The sequence below is a fragment of the Rutidosis leptorrhynchoides genome, chromosome 10, assembly GCF_046630445.1.
Source record: "Rutidosis leptorrhynchoides isolate AG116_Rl617_1_P2 chromosome 10, CSIRO_AGI_Rlap_v1, whole genome shotgun sequence".
Taxonomy (NCBI): Eukaryota; Viridiplantae; Streptophyta; class Magnoliopsida; order Asterales; family Asteraceae; genus Rutidosis; species Rutidosis leptorrhynchoides.
The window spans coordinates 61,134,240-61,156,106 of NC_092342.1; the positions used below are offsets into that span (position 1 = coordinate 61,134,240).

General features: G+C 35.2%; 1 pseudogene; it reads right to left on the minus strand.

Annotated features, from left to right (window-relative positions):
* Positions 1–15,903: 15,903 nt before the first annotated feature.
* Positions 15,904–16,793, minus strand: LOC139870309 (putative RING-H2 finger protein ATL53; annotated as a pseudogene).
* Between the last annotated feature and the right edge of the window lie 5,074 nt (positions 16,794–21,867).

Below are 21,867 nucleotides of genomic sequence, written 5' to 3' on the forward strand. Positions count from 1 at the left end.
ATCTCGGAAGGTGCGAGTCTATAAGGTGCGCGAGCTACAGGTGCAGCTCCTGGCACTAAATCAATCTGAAACTCTACTGCTTTCTGCGGCGGCAATCCAGGCAATTCCTCTGGGAAGACATCGGAAAATTCGTTCACAATTCGAACGTCGTTCACGCTCTTCACCTCAGTTTCTACCGCTTTCACATGTGCTAGGATAGCAAAACGTCCCTTCTTCATGATCTTTTGCGCTTTCACGCAACTAATGAGGTTCAACTTCAAGGTACATCTCTCTCCATAGATAACTAGTGGTTCGCCATCTCCTTGTGGTATGCGAAGTGCTTTATCTCCACAGATAATATCGGCCCTTATCTTACTCAACCAATCCATACCGACGATCACGTCAAAACTTCCCAATTTGATAGGTATCAAATCAATTTCGAAATCTGTACCAGCTATGTTGATAATAGCTCCTCGACTAATATGGTCAACTTTCTCAAGTTTTCCATTGGCAACCTCGACAAACATACTCTCTTTTAACGGGACTAATGACCAATTAATCTTATCGCAAAAATGTCTACATACATAACTTCTATCCGCGCCAGTATCAAACAAGATAGAAGCTAAAAGATTGTTGATTTTGAATATACCTGTCACCAAGTCGGGGTTTTTGCGTGCGTCCCTTGCATTAACATTGAAAGCTCTAGCGCACGGTGGTCCGCCATCTTTTCGCTTATTTGGACACGCATTTCTGAAATGGCCTGTCTGCCCGCATTCGTAACACTTCCTTGGCCCTGTGGGGTTCGACTTCCCATTCAAAGTGGTGACCTTGCAGTCCTTTCCAACATGCCCAGACCGTTGGCACTTCTCGCAGACAACATTACAATACCCAGTGTGGTGTTTGTAACACCTCTTGCATTGAGGTAGGGTTCCCTTGTAGTTCGGGTTGGAGTTGGTTTTGTTGTTAGGGTTTCCACCGTTGTTGTTTCCTCTGAAACCCTCATGTCGTTTCGCCGGGTTTTGATCATAGTTCCTTCCCCTTTTGTTGTTGTTGTTGTTGTGGTTATCCCATTTGCGCTTCTCACTAGTACCCACTTCAGATTTAGTTTTCTCCGGTTCATCGATGGTTATTTGATTCATTAAAGTATGCGTCATGCGCATCGCTTCGGGAACATTTGGTGGTTTGGACGAGGTAACATTTCCCTTAATGCTCTTAGGAAGTCCCCAGAAGTACCTCTCCATTCGTTTGAATTCTGGGGTGACCATTGTCGGACACATCTGGGCTAGTTCCAAAAATCTCCTGTTGTAACCATCAAGATCGTTCCCAACGGCCTTTAACTGCATGAATTCCATTTCCATCTTTTAGATTTCGGTTCTCGGACAATACTCCTCAATCATGGCACACTTAAATTCCTCCTATGGCGTAGCATACGCCTCATCAATGCCTTGTACCTGTGCCATTGTGTTCCACCACGTGAGCGCGCCGTCAGTCAGCGTGCAAGAAGCAAATTTGGTTTTGTTATCCTCCGAACAGTTGCTAACTCGGAATACTGATTCAAGTTTCTCGAACCATCTTGTGAGACCAACCGGTCCCTCAGTGCTGCTGAAGTTATGTGGTTTACAGCTCTGAAATTCCTTGTAAGTACACCCATTTCGAACGGGTTGAATAACCGGTGGTGGTGGTAGTGGCGGTGGAGCTTGGGTTGCATTTCCGCAATGGCTACGGCTACACGTTCTTGGATCATCTCTTCAATTTGAGCAGCAGTAGGTGTGGATCGACCGTTAGCCATGGTGTTCTATACAAACATTTTGACTCAAGTCAAAATCCGGCATTCAATATATGATAATATAGTATATAACAACCAACATGTAAACAGCACAACACATGTTAATTAAGTAACGCAAGTTGATACAAGTACCGCAAAACACCATACAGTAACGTGAATAGAACACTTGTGCAAAAAGTAACATCACAAAGTTTCCATTCATTAATAATAAGTTTCATACATCATGATAGATTCGTACAATACATAAGTGAAATATGAAACTACAACTAGATTACATCATGAAATCTAATACAAAAGGTCCTACGGTGAAGGTGGGTGTAGGATGTCTAAAACCTGAGCCAACTGCTCCTCGAGCTCAGTAACCCGAGCTCGGAGGATTCTCACCTCCCTCCTCAGTTCCTCGTTAGAGGGAGATGGTAGGGCAGGCGGTGCAGGTGGTGCGGGTGGTGTCGGTGGTGCGGGTGGTGCAGACCGCACGAAATGGGGTGCAGACGTTCCGGCTCCAGAAATAGTCAGTACGTAACGGGGTGTCTTACGCACTTGTGGGTCGGCAGGGTACGGCATAAGCTGCTTACGAGCAGTAACCCTACGACGCCGACCAAATGCGTCAGTGAAGGCTCGTCCTCCGTTGATCCCCGGAATGATGGTACCGTCGAAGCGATACCGCTTCTTCGGCGGGGTGGAGGGTGGCTGGATAGGTACATCTGCAGGGTCCTCATCATCACTGGAGTCGTCTAAGGAAGAGTCATCTGATGAAGAGTCGGCGGATGAGGAGTCATCCAAATCATGTGGTGGTAGCACTGGTGGCTGAACTGGCAGTCCGTGGGCGGCCATCATCTGTCTGTATCTGCCTGGCGGAATCGGCACTAAACGTCCATTAGGAGCGCGTCGGCACGGCATGCGCATATGGTTACGGAATGGCCCTTCCCCGAACTCCGCGGGAATCACAACACCACCGATGCGGGGCTGTGGCTCCGAGGGTCCGGGAGCAGACGGAGCTGGAATCTCCGTAGGGTCCACGTGTCCGTTAATAGTAGCCACTGATGCCGACGCACTACTACTAGCTCCGGAAGACGAAGCGCCGGGGTCACTGGTGCGTATCGGGATCGGTGTGTCGGCAGCAGCAGCAGGTGGGGTGGCTGACGAGTCTGGACTACCCAAAACTATAGCAGGTGGAGTATCCGACATCTGAACAAGGAAAAATAAATTTTTCCATGTCAGTAAGTCATAAAGCAAGCACGTATTAGGCCAACAGTTTAAATCATGTATAACAATAAGTAGCATGGCAATAATAACGAATCGTACAGAAGTAGCATGCAATCGAAAGCAAGTAATATCATACGGTAGTGACAACATGTAGTAGCATACGGCATATAGCAGTAAAAGTAAGCAGCAACATGCAGTAAGTTCAGCGGAAACAAGTAAACTAGCAAGTTGTAGATTAGTCCTATTAGTGAATCCTACTCGGGTCGGTCTTAGACTCACTAATGCAACCTAATTCCCTACAACCAATGCTCTGATACCAAATGTAATGCCCCGTACAAAACCATCATGTACGATTCATCAACAACAGGATCATTACAAGGTTAAGTACTACATGCTGTAATAAAAGAAGTTGCATTCACGATAAAAAGATGACATCATAACCGACGTCAATTGTTTTACACCAACAGTATGCTTCTACGAATAGCAAGCATGAATAAATGTATGTGACCCTTAGGTCGTTACAAAACATAGTTCAAAAGTATTAAAGTTTGAATGCAAGATAAACAGTTCATGCGGTGATAACACTAGAGCAGCTGGTGTCTACAGCAAGACTAGCACGACAGCGGAAGCAAATAACCTTAAGCACCTGAGAAAAACATGCTTAAAAACGTCAACACAAAGGTTGGTGAGCTATAGTTTAAGTATAACAGTATGTAAGGTAGGCCACGAGATTTCAGTGCTACAAAGAGCGTTTCAAAATAGTATGATAAAGTATATGTTAACCGTGGGCACTTGGTAACTAACTTAATGTTTATACCCCCTGAAAGTACACTTGGCAAGTGCGTATGTCTACAAAGTATTAAACACTCATTAAATGATAGCGCTACTAGCCCGAGTGGGGATGTTAAACCCTATGGATCCATATCTAAGATTCGCGTTCACGGTTCAAAAACCAATGATTAAACGTTACCGAGCTAAAGGGAATGTTTATGCCGTTGTATAACCCACACATATATAAAGTTTAAGTACTCGTGCCTAGTATGTAAAACATAAAATGCGCATGTATTCTCAGTTCCCAAAATAAGTTAAAGTAAAAAGGGAATGCTATAACTCACAATGATAATGTAGCGGTAAAGTATGACTCGGAAAGTAAGCAAGTAATGAAGGTTGTCCAAAAGGGTCCTCAACCTAAGTCAAATAGTACTAAGTCAGTAAATCGTCCGAAAAGGTTTAAAAGTATGTAAATAAGGTCTTAAAGGTCATCATCATTCATCATCAAACAAAAGGTGTAAAGTAAGTTTCGTTTATGAAAGTAGTTTAAAACAAAGGCTGACTTCGATCAGTCACCACGGCCTCTACCCTTACTGAATTAAGGTGAGACCAGTGGCCATGGCTCCGTATATGAGTCCTTTAAGTATGGTAAAATTTACAGAAGCAAACTCGTCTTCGTTTGACTGTGGCGACGGTCTAAGTGCGAGTAGGTCAGAAATTTCTGCACAACGTTAAAAGGACATAGTGACGATCGGAGGGCCATAAATCCTAAACCGTAACTCGGATTAAGACGAGTCCTATATGAAAAATTATCTACTCGAAAAGATCTATCTGAAAATCATGGTTACAGTAGCCTAGGTGTAATGTTCTGTTACAGAACCCAGAAAACAGTAGGCAGAAGACAGTAAACAGAAAAATAGTGGGTTCCGGTGGTCTTGGTGCTCGATGCTTATCACGGTTCTCATCCTTGATGCATATAGCTTCAAGTGTACAACTCGTTGATGTGTTTGCATCATTTTCACTAAGGTTTGACCATAATAACCCAAGTGTAAGTCTAAGACATGAAGCACAACTCACTTAAGGGTTGCAAGTGTTTTGATGAACCAAAGTTACATCAAAGACTTAGATTCAACACCTACATGAAATGTAAAAGTAATATTAACCAAGTTTTGACTATTATGACACAAGTGTAGGTCTAAGACATGTAACACAACTCACTTAAGAGTTGTATGAAGTTTGATGAACCAAAGTTACATCAAAGTCTTAGATCTAACACATACATGAACTTTAAAACTAATAATAAGTTACAAACTTGAAAGTAAACTCATGAAATCAAAATCTTGAGTTGTAGAACATAGTTCTTTAGTTTGATCTTGAAGATCCAAGACTCAAAAGTCTAGATCTAGCATAAGTGTACCAAGTTATAATTAAAGAAACTTACTTACATGTTCTTGAACTTTTAAAGTTAATTTTAGTTCAAGATTAATGAGATCAAAGTTAACTAGTAACATTTGACCAATAACAACCAACAAACATGAAATTAAAGTGCAAGTAAATGAAGTAGTAAACTAAATGAACAAGAAACAAATTCATGGGTTGTTCATACTTTAAAGATTCAAACCAAAGTTTGATCTTTAGAAAGTAAACTTTAAAGTTTACTAACATGACTTACAAGTATGATTTGCAACACATGAACTCTAATCTTTTGAAACAATAAATGTAGAATCATAAACTAGTAAGTTTATGTTCTTGAAATTACAAGATATTATGAAGAATCTAACTAAAAAGTTTGATTCTTGTACAAGTATGTAACAACTAACAAATACAATTAACAAAGTAACAACAAAGAAGTAAACAACAATCAAACAAAGATGATGATGAGATGAGATGTATGGTTCGGTTTTAATCAAGAAAAGAAGAAGAGAAAAACTCAAGTTACTTACTAAGTATAGAGAGAAAAAGAGAGTAAAATAGTTGCAAGTATGAGAGTGTTTTGTGTGTGAGAAAAAGAGAGCAAAATGCAAGTAAAATGTAATACCAAAAAATGAAACCAAACCACCCTATTACTACCCCAAAGCCGACGGCTTTGCTTCTCCAGGGGGGGAGGGTTAAGTTCAATGGTCACTAGAATGTAAAGCTTGAACAAGTGTGGTTATTTGATGGTCATGCATGGGGATCATGTGCAAACTAGATTCCTAATGCCTTAACTAACTAGTTTCATGATCTAAATAATACTTACATGTCTTAGTGGGCTAGTTAATCCAATTAAATGGGTAGGGTGGGCTTATAAGCCCATGTTCAAGAGTCCATAATATTAATCAAGCCCAAGTTCAAGTAGTTTAACAAATAAATTCAATTAAAGCCCAAGTAATTAACTAGTAACCATAGTTAATCAAAATGATTAATAAACTTAATCATGAATGTAAATAATATTCTAAAAATATTATTCGTGAAAGTTTTGTGTGTCACAAAGACGTTTCGGGCAATTAAAGTCAAGTACGGGCAATCATGGCAACATGTAAATGTAATAACATACATTCGTTTAATCTCAAGTATTAATAATAATAATTATTAATAAATAAACGTTGGAAAATCCAGGGTCGTTACAACACATCTTTTCTTGATCATTTCACACGACTCTTTACAGCCAAGATTATTGCATTGATCACTCCTAATTGGGCTGGAAACTTTTAATTTAGAAGCAAAAGAAAGTTCATTATCAGACGAGATAAGAACATGGGAATTGGAAGGGGCAGACTTGTTAGGGGAGATAGATGAAAGGGAAGGATAATCATTAAGATTGAGATTAAAATTGGCACGCTGTAAAGGTGAATTGGGGAGTGAAAATGAGTTGTCAGGTTTGACCACCCTCTCACTATGAAGGCCCATACCTTTTTGACTTGAAAAGGGACCCCTTTATTTCCTCCTCCGCTTTTCTGATATCATCTAGCTTTTCCTTTTATACATTCACAGCTTTAAACACTTTTTCCAAAGAATTGTGGATACCCTTTGGCATGTTTACCCAATGTGGGACCCTTGACTTTTGAGGAGATTGGAAATTCAAATTAAAACCGGTAACGGCTATCTCACCTTCTTCCAACTGCCCATAAACACTAACCGGCATTACATCCGGCACCGGAGCCACCTTATTAAACCCGAACTTTTGAGCAGTAGACTCCTTAATATCTTCTTGTAACACCTGATTATACTCTGCGATAATAGTATCACTTACCAATTCCATGAACTCATCTTCAAGTACCTCCTCCACCCAAACTTTACCAATATCAGTGTTATTGATTTTAGCCTGTAAAAGTTGATTAATGGGGTTCGGATCAACACACTCTATAAGAGCTTGCAGAATGTCTGCCCGTTGGAGGTTATGAGACATAGAATCGATGTGAATGACTCTACCAAAAACACTTGCAGCTTCAATGGCACAATTGGACGAACTACAATTATAGGGGATCCCTTTGATAGCAATTTTTGCAATTCTAGAAAATTTATTTTTATAATTAATCATTGGAATCACCTCACCGAATTCAGATTTGTTTGGAGTAGGGCCTCTTGTCATTCTTTTGAAACTATCCTTATCAGCACAACATACAATATAGCCGTATGAACCCCAAGTTGAAACCGACACAATAGCTATGGATCTACTCTTTAACCATTCGAACAATTTTAACACCTTAATTGGAACCTTATCCACAATTAACGCAGTCAAGTCAAGTCGATCTGTAACTTCTTGATTGGCCGATAAATTGATCACAGGAAACGACGGCTTGGGAGTTTTCAGAATTGCAGGCTGTTGAGCAACCTTTGGAGGTTGGTTAAAAGCAGCTTTTGGAAAGAATTTAGTGTTGAGTTCTTTTCTGGCATACCCTATGAACATAACCCGGCCATTAACAGACTTGCTATTCATCTCATTCATAGCCCTTTTAGCTTGAAGTAAAGAATGAAACTTTACAAAAGCAAAGTTACGATTCTGTTTCCAAGCTACACCTTCAATTAGCCCAAAATTGCCAAAGACATAGTTAATGGTTTCTTGATTGGTGAATCTTGATAACCCGCCCAAAAACAGAGTAGATTTTGGGGGGAAGACATGAATATTGTTATGATTGTGAGCTGAATGGGATTGAATTTTTAGTGGGATTGAATTAGGAAAGGTAGGTTTAAAATTAGGGTTTGAAGGTTGAAAAGTTTGGGGAGCAGGTGGTTGAGACATTTTTTTGATGATGATAATAGATCTCCATATGGTAAATGAGAAATAACAGTATTAGGTGGGCATTTATTACATATATTTCTATTTCATCAGTTTTATCTTCCACCTGATACATCTTCTCCAAACTATAAGCTAGTACATCTTCCTCCATTGTCATCCATAAAAATACATAAAAAAAAAATTTTCGAAAAAATATAGAAAAAAATCCACTGGGGGCATCTGCCCCCTGCCCCATGCTAGTTTCGCCCCTGGATATACGGTTTAATAGTGGCAGCCAGTGGCGGTATCAGGATTTTTTTTCACCGGGGAAAAAAAATAATTTAAAACCGTATCAAAATTTTTGGGCAAAATATGGAGGTTTTGGGACAAAAAAATGGAGGTTTTCAGCTAAATTATGGAGGTTTGGGTCAAAATTTGAAGGTTTGAAAGCAAAATTTGAAGGTTTTGAGGTAAAATTTGGAGATTTTTGGGCAAAATTTGAAGGTTTTGGGGCAAAATTTGTAGTTTTTGGGGCAAAAAAAAATCCACCGAGAGCAAAGTCGAAAACTCCAAAATTTTTACACTGAAAATTGCAAAGTCACCGGGGGCGTCGCCACCGCTTGCCCCTTCATAAAATCGCCCCTGGTGGCAGCTCTATCGGGTGAGATAGACGAGACATGCAATCAAGATCGTATTTACGTAGAATGTAGTGTACACGTAAAATGCAATGTCACAAATCTGTTTCGTTCATCATAGCTACAATCGGTTTCCACTACTTCCTCTGAATATGCAACCGCTCCTTCGCTTTCACATAAAATTTTAAATAAACAATGAATATGGTGTGATAAAGTCATTATTGCAAAATGAATACAGAGATTTTTTATATATTAATTTAAATCTTATGTGAGTTACTAATTACTACATTACATTACAAGGTTTAGATATTAGATTACATTCTCTAAAAAAAAATAATGATATTCGCTAGCTATCACTCTATATAAACTATAGTATGATCCAACATTTTCAACAACAACAACAACAAAACCCAATACCACATAAGTGGTGTATGGGTGAGGTGAGATGTAGACAATCCTTCCCCTATCCGAGAATAAAGACAAGTCATTTCTTCACCCAGAGTGAAACACTCTCAAAAGTAGAGAAAGTCATCCCTCCCTCTATTCGACGGATAAAGAGATTGCTTCCGAGAGGACCTCCGACCTTTAAGTAGGAAAAAGTTTAAAAAGAAATAAAAATAATAAAATAAAGAGATTGATCCAACATTTTCATAATTTCAATATCATTGTCATTTGATATTTCAAACATACGATTCAATGGCGATCTAACAGTGGTCATAAACCGTTGTGAGGTCGTCATTGTATCATCACCAGAATAAGACGACCCACTTACACAAACACCTTGTTCAATTCACCCAATCGTCTTTCGTGAATAAACCTCTGATAATCAAAATAACTAGATCCACTAACGAAATTTGCACTTGCACTCTTAAGACTTCGTTTTGAATCGGTGTTTGTGGAGGAATTGGCAACAGAATCATTGAGATAGTCGTGTACTTCCTTTGGTAACCTTAACTTATATTTTTCAATGTTTTGTCGTCCTGCAAATGAATCTCCCACTGAGTAAGAGCGGATTACTTTTCTTGCAGGATGAATTTCGTGTTTCAATTCATCTTGAATTGAAACACAACATTCTACTGACCCTCTTAGGCCAAAACATGACCCTGTCTCATGAGGGAGCTGACCTGGTTTTGGAACAAGATTTGCCCGGCAAACAGGGCAAGTGACGTGGATATCCAACCATTCATCTATACAATCACGATGAAACACGTGGCTACATTCCGGTAGTAGTCTCAGGGCCTCATCATCGCGAAATTCATTTAGGCAAACCGCACATTCCAACACTTGTTGACCAATTTTTATATGTTTCACCGCTGAGTACGTAAAAGTTGTGAATGTGGCAATTATGGAAGGGTCAAGCCCACGTGTTGTTGCTATCTTCCCGTGGCCCATTCCGAAGTTGTGTTGAACCCTGGACGCAAGTGCGAGCTGACGTTCAACACAATGGCAAAAGTAGAAGTAAAAGAAGCATATAAATAAGAGGGCAACTAACATGCAGGACAACACAATTGTCACCGGCAGGGTCATCTTCATCCCTGTTTTCCGGGCAAGTGACACGGCAGCAGACGATGGTTCGTTGGCGGTTTCATTGGCGGCAGAACAACTGATTGTTTTTAACATAATAATTACAACCATCCATTTGATTTCATTGATAGATTTGGTCATTTCAATAGTTGAATGTACGTCGACTCAATGGATTTGGTTCGATATATTGAGAAAGTGTGGTATGTGTTATTTATAACATAGCTTTGATTAAACTTTTGTTTAGTATTTTATGATCAATGATTTTGACAAACAGGATTCTAATAGGGTATCTAAGATTGAGGCACTATTTTTTATTTATGTTTATTCTTAAATGTTAAAAGAGATTCTACATTTTTTTAATAGGGCGACTACCACACAAAGAATCGGACGAATAATATTTAATATTAATTAATTTCATTTATACTTGGATTTTAACGAGAAAACATATTCATTATGAATCTAATCTAGATAGATGTTTTGGATTTACTAATCAGATATATATTTCATTTCATGCTTAGTTTAAATCGTGTATTTATTTCGGTCGTGATTACTTTCTGATGTAGTCTAAAGCGGAACAAAGTGAGAGATTTTTGCCCCTAAAAATTGAGTATTGAAGTATTAACGTGTATATTAAAGTTTAGGAGACCACCACTTATGTAATATTGAGTTTTGTTGTCGTTATTGTTGTTGTTGTTGTTGTATTAAAGTTTAGAATAAATAAGACAAATAACATAGATAAATACAAGCTATCTTCAAAGATCGGATCGTTGCGGTCATCCTTACTCTTCTATGGGCCATTTGGCGGTTTCGGAACGGAGTTGTTTTTAATAATTCTTTTTGTAGTAGGAGTAACTTATTTGATGTAATCCGTTTATTGTCTTTTCGTTGGATTAATAATAGAAGCCATATAGTTTCCAATTGGAACTTATGGTTATCTATGCCGTTGTAATTATCCCTTAGCGCCTTGCTAGGGATCGTTTTATTTATATTATTGATTGTTTGGCCGTTAAAAAAAAAAAAAAAAAAAAAAAAAAAAAAAAAAAAAACGTAGATAAATACAATAACTTTAGACTTTTATATTTTAACATATGTACTTTTTTTATTTTCGCTCCTTTTCATATATAGTTTCAGGTTTCACTAGTTAAAGTGTATGTTTAAGTGTATGACTTTATTTTTATAAATATATATACGAGCAATTAATAATTAATAATTAATAATTCATCTCTTACTATTTCCGTCATATTTAAATCCGGCTTGAAGAAATTAACTCTCAATAATGATTGGTTGCAATGATTCTCGGTTATTGAAGTAGATCGGACAAAAGCTTGGAATATTGCCGTTTACATAGATGAGAAAAGCTAATTCGTGTGGTTAGTGCATATGTTAAACATAGAATCAATTTTTTTCTTTTTTATAAATAGTTTTTTCTATTATTAATTACGGAATTTATAATATCACGAGGAATATTCAAACGGTAAGTTACATAGTTGTTTAGACTTTAGAGGTTACATAATAATCAGATTAGACCGTGTCCACTTGATTACTTGATGTTAGACCGCATACACTTGAACATAAATAGTCAGTCGTTGTTTACCAGTAGCTTAAGTAGAAAAACTTTATCCACTCAAGTTTAAGTTACATACTAGTTGTTTATGATTAGGATATCAAGAATTTGAATTTTGATTGGTTAAAATAGCCTAGAATATTGTTTTGTTTCATCACAAGATTCTTGGGATCTCCCTCAATTAGTTGTTCTGTTCTATATCACTGTGTACAAGAATCTGTTTTGTTCTAAGCTAAAGGCTCCAAATAATATTATTTTGTGATTTTCATAAAAGGCATTCAAAGAAAAGCATTAACATATGCCTCCGTATATAGGAGTATTCGTTCGGTTGATTTACGATCTTACGTAGTTTATTCGATTTTTAAGAATATTTTTGACAATCAAAACCGACTTAAATTAGACAAAAACAAACTAATTAAAACAAATAAGAAATCAGTTTACATGGATTGGTTTTGTGGTTAAACCAAATTAAACCTTATATATAAAAAAGTTTATAGTTTTTTTCTTAAAAAAAAAAAATATTTTATTGATTAAACTATAAATATACAATTGATACAATATTTTATGTCAAACATGCAGTATGTGAAGCAGCCCAAGAATATACAACACATATTTACAATTTAAACTATCTCAATGAACTGAGTAACACAACTCTAACTCTTGACGTAGATTAGCACTGGCCCGTCAACTTTTGCGTTAGTTAGTGGCTAAACGTTAAACACACTAAAAAAGTGGATCTGAAGTTATGTATAATAAGTTGTACATTTTATATTTTAGGGGTGTATTCGTAGGTATTATTTGGTAAAAGATGGAGAGGATTTAGTGAAGGGTTAGTGAAACAAATGCTAAAAGGTTTGTCCTAACGTGTGACACTGATGTAATAGAGAGAAATTTAGCTAAAAAGGCTACAATTAGGAATGACCTAAGGAATATGAATATAAATCTCTTACGGCCAAGAATAGTTACTAGGGTTTTTACCGTATTATTAAACATATATAGGTAGTACTATTTTCTTTTATGGATTTAATAAGTTCAATCATATCATGTATGCATTAGATACTTGTCTTGTACATATATATTAAGTTGGGACCGCTGATATCCTTGTAAGAGGTCTCAGGTTTGAATATTGGGGTGGTCTGAGAAAAATTGGAAACAGCCAATGAGTATTCCCGATGGGCTGAGTACACTAGAGTATGAGATTAGATTACTCGCTCTTCCGGGTAGCCGAACAAAGAAAACCTTACACCTTTTAATTATTAATTTTCTCTAATTATAGATGTTCACGCATATATTTTTCGAGAGAACACATATCCACGAACAACAATATGAGAGGGTTTTTTAGACTCTACGTCTTTAATCTCCGGTCCGATTATCATGATAACTTGTACCTGAGATGATGATCTTGGGAGGGTGGTTAACGAATTTCCCGTCGACCGATGAACGGAATCGATTGGCAGCAAAAGGGAGGAAACCCAACGATATTCGTATATAAAAACCCTAGTGTTCCGATCGTAGAGACGATCAAGAAGGAAAGGGGTAATTCGACGATGGAAGCCTTGCGTGTTGTCGTAAGTTGTATGCAATGGGGATGTGTAGTTGTAGGTTTGGCCACGTATTTATATATGTGAATTAGGGTTTAGATGACTTGTGGGCTAAGTCAATCATATGGGCCCTGATTCGGTAAACCCTACGTCATCAAGTCCCCAAGTTCGGTATGATATTTTTGTCAAGTATCGTATCGAACTTCTCATTATGCTGGAAAACAAGTTTACAGGAGCCTGTGCTAACAACTTTGCGCAAACCCGCAGACAGATGCGCGCAAAACCGCATGTAGGGTGCGCGTAGAAATCGCACGAACAACCACGCATAAAATCGCATGAAGTGTGTGCGTAAAATCGCAGACAGTTGCAAGCCATAACCACGCGAACAAATGTGTGTAAAGCGTGAGAAAACTGGCAAGAAAGCACGCGAACAGTTTCGCAAGCGTGCGAACATCTTCGCGCGAAAGATACTTTTACTTAAACCACATATAACGAATTAAAAAGCTCGATAAGAAAAAGAAAACCTTCAATACCCATGTGATTGCGAGAGTACGAGACTTCATGTTCTCTAGCACCATTTGTGCATGCATATATTTTTCGAGAGAAAACATATCCACGAACTACAATATGAGAGGAGTTATTTTAGGCGTCAACATCATTAACCTCCAGTCCGGTTACCGTGATAACCCGTACTCAAGATGATGATCTCGGGAGGGTGGTTAACGAATTGCCATCGGCTAATGAACGGAATCGATCGGCGGCGAAAGGGAGAAAACTACAAGATTTGTAAGTAAAAATCCTAGTGTTCCGATCGTAGAGACGATCATGGAGGAAAGTGATAATTCGACGGTGTATGCATTGGAGATGTGTACTTGATGCATGTTTGGCCTCATATTTATAATTGTGAATTATGGTTTAGATGACTTCTCGGCTAAGTTATATATATATATATATATATATATATATATATATATATATATATATATATATATATATATATATATATAGGTAGGATCAAGAGGGAAGTAACTATTCGGGGGGAAGCGGGGGGAAGCAAAAACTTTTTTTTTTTTTCGTTTTTTGAAAAAACTTTGTTCACGAACATTATAGATGAGATGAAAATATGAACATTTAGTAGAGACACTTTGTGATAAATGTTTTTATTTTGGCGGAAAAACGCTCGAAGAAGTAATATATAACAATTATCGTGTTTTTCGAGCATATTTTGAGGTTTTAGCTATTGGGTTTAGATATTAGGGTTTATAGGGTTTAGATATTAGGGTTTAGAAATTTAGGATTTAGGGTTTAGATTTAGGGTTTAGATTTAGGATTTAGATTGAGTTTTTAACACGAACGGTTTAGAGTTTAGGGTTTAGGGTTTAGGGTTTGGTGTTTTGGGTTTATGGAATAAACCCAAAACACCAAACCCTAAACCCAAAACCCTAAACCCTAAACTCTAAATCGGGCTAAATTTTACTTCACAAAACATGGAAAAAAAACGTTCATATTCTTCACGAACAATATTATCTTGAATGTTATTTTTGTCGATCGTTTTCCCACCTAAATAATAACATTCATCACGAAGTGTCTCTTCTAAATGTTCATATTTTCGTGTGATCTTGATGCCGGGAAAAAAAATTTCAAAAAAAAACGAAATTTTTTTTTTGTTTCCCCCCGCTTCCCCCCGATTGGTTACTTCCCCATTGATCCTGCCATATATATATATATATATATATATATATATATATATATATATATATATATATATATATATATATATATATATTTTTTTTTTTTTTTATTTTTTTTGCAAAATAACAATAACTTTATAAACATCTTAATCTCCAAAAAGGAGACAAGAAAACCGAGTTACAAAAGGAACACCACAACATAGAGACGATGGCAAAAAACAAGGCAAAAAACAAACCTAACCGATACAACTTTAATTAAAACCGAGACTTGTCTTGGCCTAACCAATACAAAGAAAAACACAAACAAAAAACGAAACTAGAAATAAATTAAACCAAACAGAGAACAAGCAATATCCTAATCAAGAGCCAACGTTAGAATTGTTGGTGCCATCTACCACATTTGCCTTGAACGTGAAGGTAGCCTTGATTCTAACCCTGTCCGAATTGAAACCTCCATTCCTAAATTCGTCAAAGAAACCAACGCCCTCAAGCTTTTCTCCCGCTCCCGCTCCAATGCGCTTCCCCTTTACACTCACGAAAGTATGATCACCTTTTGCCTCCCCAGTATCATCTTCGTCGCTAGAACCAAGCAAACAAAGACCTCCACCTTTTACACTCTTATCCTTAGCTTTACCTTTCATCTTCAAATTACCCTTCGAGTCAAGCTTCTTAACCCCGGTAACCCGAAACTTGGAAGAGTGTACGTACCAACCCCAACAATGACCTTTGCATAGTTTGTTTGCACAAATACAAAATTTTCGACCCTCGGATAACAAAACACCTAATATTTAATGTACTCCGTAACATCAATTTAACAAAATTGCAAGTACTCGTAGTTATATGGTTCCTATTTGTCTTTTATAATTATGAACCAAAAAAATTCTTTGGTTATTATGAACCACAAAATAATAATAATTTCCTAGGTTTTTCACATAGAAATAGAAAAGTAATATACAGAGTATATAACTTTGCGAATTCAAAAGTATATTACACCATAGTATTATGTAATCATTCATCATGTTCATATCCTCCAACAATAATCTCTGCAACTGCAACCGAATCCATAGAAATTGACTCATACTCAGTTTTTGAATCTTCAATATCTTCAGCATTTTCGCTCTCTGCTACCCGATTCTCATCATTATCATTCTCCGAATTCTCGATCTGTGAACGTCGATTTGATCCAATCCTTCGCGAAAAACTCATATCACCCGAACTCATCACTGCACTCCAACTGTTTGATAAAATGCCCGCACGACAAAGGGGACAATTTGTATGACACCGTAACCACGTATCAATACACGGAATATGAAACGCATGGTTACATTTCGGCAACAATCGTAACATTTCATTATCTTGAAACTCACTTAAACAAACCGAACAATCCGTCCCATCTATCAAGTAATCGTCTTTTTTGTACTTGATAATGTTAATCGAGTTGATTACGGATGGTTGCAGACCGATGGTAGTGATGTACCAAATGGGATGATCAACTTCAAACGAATGATCTTGATCGAAAAGTTGTTCATCTTGGTTTTCGATTCGTGTATTGTGGGACCGTCTAAAACGCGTACAACATTTTACCATGATGAAGTAGTAGCTTATAAAAAGGAAAGCGCTACCAAGTAAAGCTACAATGATTACAACATAAGGTGATATGTGGATGGTGGTGGTTTGTGGTGGTAACGGTGGTGGTTGTGGCGGCCAATAGAATTCGGGGTAGCTACATTTGTATGGACAAGTTGGACCACAATCGGAACATGTTGAATTTTGTTTAAATTTCCGGTGGTTAATTATTGTCATTGTGATGTAGTTTGTGGTGGTTGAAAATGGTAGGTTTTGGGAAGGATTAAAATGAAGAATTTTAGGTGAGTTAATTGGTGAGAAGGATCAATCATATAGGATTTGTAGTTTGTGTTGTTGTAGATAATGTGTTATTGTCACTTCATTATGATTCTTAATTTGTGTCTAAGTTAGTAGCAACACTTGAAAATATTATGAACTAGTTAAGCATATCTTCTATAATAGGCAACATTGGGCCACAAAAATAAAAGGCTAAAGTTTAAAAACCGTCCATTTTTAGAACAGTTTAGTTGGGTTTTTGGTATCTTTTGACAAATTTAAGTCGTTGTCATGTGTTGGTAAGACTTATAATGTCAAAGGTAATATACATGTCTACTCATGTTATAGTTTGCTATTAAGGGTCGATGGGTCATTATTGTCAATATTTCAAGATTCAAGTAGACATATAAGTAAGCAACTTTAGTTCAATATTGTGACTACACTTGAAGCATTATTCTGAGAAAGTTAAAATACTTTTGGGGTGAGTTCAATCACTTGGGCTATAAAAGAGCAAGTAAAATCCGAGCTGGATTTGTAGGATCGATCTAACGAATGATATCAATCATTGATCTGTGGAATCCTCAATATTAAATTTTCTATCAAAAACACATTAAAACCTTAATCGATTTGCACATGAATATGAACTTTTAAGGTTTGCAATCGATGAACAAAGTTGTTAGACGATTGGGAACGAAAAGAACACATACAATACGGTTAGGGATTGCAAAAAGTGAGTAACCCTTAAATGGAATATTAAACCCTCTATATTTATAGGGTTCGACTTCCATCCGTACGGGCGAGTTTCTGGTCTATATGGATGTGTCACTCATCCGTTCAACCTGGACTGATCCGTATGTATGGTATACTCATCCGTATGGATCAATACGAACTTTGAATTTAAACATTTACGAGCATACGTGTGATCAACTAACACTATAATAAACAAATTAAACCACCAAGTCAATCAAATACAAAATACCAATGTCCATATACATACGAATGTCAAATTACATAATAAAGGTAATAAACATAACGATATGCACCATCACACTAGACTTTTGTTGACTCGTTTAAAATTCAAAGAGTTTGAGTGCTAATTCGAGCTTAAGTTTGGCTCATTTCAAGTATAATATACTTATTCAAAGCATGGCTCATTTGACATCATACAAGTTCGGCACGACATTTTTAACATTATACAAACTTAAGTTCGATTTATTTATTGCCGTTTATATATAGTAGTTTTTATTATTCATATATATATATATATATATATATATATATATATATATATATATATATATATATATATATATATATATATATATATATATATATATATATATATATATATAGGGTGAGGATCCATGGAGAACTCATGATAGTAGAGAACTCATGGAACTCGTGCAGATTCACTAAATCTGCGTACAGATTCACATAATTTTTTTTTTTTTTTTTTTTTTTTTTTTGCAGATTCAGTCAATCTGCGTGCAGATTGACGATTTTTTTCAGATTTTTTTTTTACAGATCGACTTTTTTTCAGTTTTTTTTATGCAGATTGAGTTAATCTGCGTTTTTTTTTTTGCAGTTTTTTTTTTTTTTGCAGATCGACTTTTTTCTGTGCAGATTTGACTTTTTTTTGTGTGCAGATTGACGTTTTTTTGCAGTTTTTTTTTTTTTTTTTTTTTTTTTTTTTTTTTTTTTTTTTTTGCAGATTCACTTTTTTTCTGTGCAGATTCGCTGTTTTTTTTTGCAGTTTTTTTTTCCAGATTGTATTTTTTTTTCATAGATTGAAGCTCAATCTCCACATAGATTGAAGTTCAATCTATGAGTTCTATGGGTTCTCTACATACTCTAGTTCTCTAGGGATCCTTTCACTATATATATATATATATATATATATATATATATATATATATATATATATATATATATATATATATATATATATATATATCAGCATAAGTCGTTAATATATTTAAAATAAATGTAATCCTATATTATATATTATATTATTATATTATACATTCAAAGTATAGTTATAAAATATATCTAGTGTTACTTAAAATAGTACATCATGCTCGTCATTATCAGAGTATCAAACATAGCCATCTCAAGACAAAACTTCTCCTGATCGGATAATGCAATTAATCTAACCTGCAGGAAAGAAGATGTGGGAGATTAAAACTAAACTAAGTAAGTGAGAATCCCAACAAATAATACCATACAGTTCAAGTCTAGTTAAATCCAACATATAAACGAATAATCCAATTATCGTAAGAGGATCGGTGACCCTTCGAGGTCTACAACCCTAGTAGATCGGACTAGATCTGTACCGATAGCTCTTGCTATTGACACACAATATAGTCCTCCTGACACAACACATACATCATTCGATTCTATACAGTCCATTACAATAGCAATTGAGCCAACCCCAACCCCTCATGGTTGACCTCTTCCGTCCCACCCCGCATGGATTAGTACAACGAACGGTGTACATATAGTCTCAACACCAATTCATAACAAGTCATACCAGCAGATAGTAACTACACTCGCTACCCTATAATAATATCCATAAGGATATTCCTACTCACTTACCAGCAAGAACTCAGAGGTCTAATTTTACTAAGTCGTCTATTTCCGTTTCTCACCTGAGAACATGATACTTCCTAGTTAGATATCGTTCAAATCATTAGAAAAATTGGTACGAGTGTATGGATATTGGAAGAATAAATACTTTGGTAAGAATTTGATATGTTGAAGGTGCAGGAAGTCAGCACATGTTAGGGTAAATTGTCCAGGTGGAGTGGATTCGGCAAAAGGTTCTTACAGTGCTAATGATGTCTCTGTTGTTACGGAGAGTGATGAATTCCTATAAAATTTTGGAAAAAGGTTGTTCATTAGCGGGTTTAACAGGTTTTACACATGGATATTGGTTTGCCTCAATTCAAGTTGTGTGTTGGAAATGATGTTGATGGTTGACGAACGAGAAAACTATATAGGGAAAGTTGCACCATAAAATTTCAACAACTTTTCAACATTTTTCGAGGTGAAATTCCTAGAATGGGATATTCTTGTGACGACCCGGAAATTTCCGACCAAATTTAAACTTAATCTTTATATGTTTTCGACATGATAAGCAAAGTCTGTAATGTTGAATCTCAAAAATTTTGAAGTGTTTTCAATTGTGCATTTACCCTTTGATTATTCTCGACGATTCACGAACCTTTAATGTATATATAAATGATTATACAGGTAAATAATTATAGATAATAAATTAAATATATTACTGAACTATTACATGATAACTTAAAATAATCAAAACTTGTTATTTGAATATGTAGAGTATATTGACTATAAATGATTTCGAATATGATTTATCAACGATTAAATGTATACCTTGAATTACTTGTTTTAAAATAAATAATTAACATATTTATCTAAGTAACAACACTTAATATTTAAAACAATATTATATATATGATTACAATACATAATTGATGATTATATGTATAATGTATTATATTAAAATGTATAAATATTAAATATTAAATATATGTTATTATACATTATAATTAAATATCACATGATTAATAATATTAATTTATTAATTTATTAAATGTAATTATAAGTTAAAATATAGTTATTATAATAAAATTTTTTAGTACTTTTATTATTACTAATAATATTAATATTAGTATTATTATTTTTAGTATTATTATTAGATATTAATATTAAGAATTACTTTTATAAACTATTATCATTATAATTACTATAGTTATTAGAAATTAATACAATTTATCATTATCATTAAAGTTATTAATATTATTACCATTATTATTTCTATTAGTATTATTAATATTTGTTAATATTAGATATTAATAGTTATATAATTATGCTTCTTTAAATATTAATATACAAATATATATATATATATATATGTATATATATACATATATTTAATATATATAACTATACAAATTCAGATATATATACAAATTCATATACATATATAAAAAATAAGTGATATATAAATATATATAAATAAATAAATACATATACATATATATAAATAAATTAAAAATCGTATTTATATATTTAAATACAGAAAAATCTGTATTCTGTTTCAAGTCGTTTTCTAGACTGTAGGTGATTGGTTTTCTATGTTTAATTGGACGTACGAACCTGTGTTTAAACACAAGTGTAATTCCAAAAACAGTTTAGCATCCCTTTCACTTTTTTTTTATATTTCTGTCCTTGATGAACAATTCCTGTCGACCAACTAGGCTTGTTAAATGATGCAATTCAGTGCTAAAGGGTACCAGTCGACCTTACTTTATCAATTACCATTACTATCAAATTTTTATATGATCAATTAAACGAACAGACTCGTAACCTCTGTTATTCTAACTTTTCGGCCAAAACTCAATTTTGAATAAACTTCTAAAATGTAAAAATGCCATTGTGCTTGAAATCTCCAATTCAAACTACCTGCAAAAGTTCAAAACCCAATTTTATCTATCAAGTAAGAATTTTGGAGTCAAAGTTTTGATCTTAAAAAGTCAAACATCGTTCTTCAATTAAATTTGAGTTCAAGGTGATGTTTCCAGTTAAATTGTCGATTGAGGAAAATTTTAGGAACGATTTGAAACCTATTTGGTGTTGCAAGCTTTGGCTAAAACATTCTCAAACTCACAATCAATTTTTTTTTCCTAAACCGTGAGCTACAGCAACAGCGATGCTGTTTTATTTTTTTTATTTTTATTTTGTTTACAATTAATATGAACAATTGATTTTTATTAATTAGTATTATGTTGAAGTACTTAAATTTCTGTTTTGATGATTGATACATCTCTGTCGAATGGTTTGAGAAGATGAAGTAGAAATAGGATAACAGAAAATAGGTTTATTAAAAATGGGTGAGAGTTTAGTCAGAAAAGCTAGAATAGCTGGATGGTCATGGGTGTTGCGGGTATGCGAGAGGTCACGGGTTCGAGCCCCTGCAAGGGCTGTTTTTTTTAAAAAACTCTATGAGGTAGTTCATTTTCATTATTATTATTATCATTTTTAATTATTATTAGAATTATTGTTAATGTTATTGTTATTATTAGCTATTGTTATTATTACTAGTAT